Source organism: Halyomorpha halys, unplaced genomic scaffold, assembly GCF_000696795.3.
Source record: "Halyomorpha halys isolate HHAL.00 unplaced genomic scaffold, Hhal_1.1 Scaffold942.1, whole genome shotgun sequence".
Taxonomy (NCBI): Eukaryota; Metazoa; Arthropoda; class Insecta; order Hemiptera; family Pentatomidae; genus Halyomorpha; species Halyomorpha halys.
The window spans coordinates 483,472-484,757 of record NW_027111194.1 but is presented as its reverse complement, the minus strand read 5'-3'; positions in this window follow the sequence as shown (position 1 = coordinate 484,757).

Sequence of the window (1,286 nt, the reverse complement as noted above, 5' to 3'; positions counted from 1 at the left end):
TATATATTCTACCCTTTATAAGATGAAACTAAGTTTTAAATGATCTTGAAAAAGACACACAGAGATAGCCTAGATTTTATATCAATTTTAATTTAGAATCACATTAAGTTAAATAACAAACAATATAATATCATTTTTCATTCTCAATGTGGGTTGTTGGCATCCTTGCTTATCTTCAGCATGCGGCCCGAGAAACACATGAGTGAGAAAACACTTCTTTCCTTTTTTGCATAAGAAGACGGAAAGTAAAAATACAGAAGACACGTTGTAAGTAATAAAATCTATATCAGATAAGATAGTGGCAACATCTGCGGGGGGTAAGGCGTTAGCAGCCCACGAATGGTGGCCGCTTGCTGGATTAAATCGTGGAGATCGTAAGTCGTAAACAAGTCGTGAATCCTGTTTACGACTTAAGTGGCACTAGTGCTCGCAGGGTGCAACATTTTTCTAAATCATCCCAAGACCATGAATCCGGACGACTTACGAACTGAGTTATCGCTTACCGTTTCTAAACGTACACAGATGCGGCTTCCTGCGGGGAAATCATACAGTTCTCGTTATTTACGCAGGATAAAACACCGCGGGATAGCTCATATCGTTCAGGTATCTGACCAGATGCGGTGGGCCGATTGTGTCCCTACCGTTGCGACACGGGTCTCAATTTACTCACAGAGGCTGTTTATGGTTCCATTTATTTCTTCAATAGGTTTTGGAAGTAACTTACAGCATTATTAAAATCACCATTAGCTCTGAATATGTAAAATGGAATCACATTGCGAAAAGAAAAGTGTTCAAGGGAAGACTATCTTAACTCAGTAACTAATCTTTTAGGCGCAATAGAACGTTTCTGCAGCACGAGCAATTCTAATTATTCCACCCCTCTTCTCCTCCCATTATATACATTATTATTTTAATTAACATATTACAATATCGTTATAAACACCAAATTTAGAAAAGGAGTAAAATTGTCGACTGCAAAGATTTTCCTTCTTCATTATTTAAAGCTCATTAAAACTATTTAAAAAATTAATAATTAGTAATACCGTTTCTCTATTCCAAACCCTCCAAGGATAGTTATTTCCAGATCATCACTGCAAACATAACCTCTCTCAAAAGAACAATATCAAATACCCCTCCCACCATTATTGTATTTACTTTTATCTCTTGGGCAGAGAGATGTTTGTGTTTGTTTGTGGCCATAACCTTGACCGTATAACCATATATTAAGTTAAAAGAAAATCATTCAGTTTAATTGCTTCAATTAATTCTTAACCTATTATAAATTA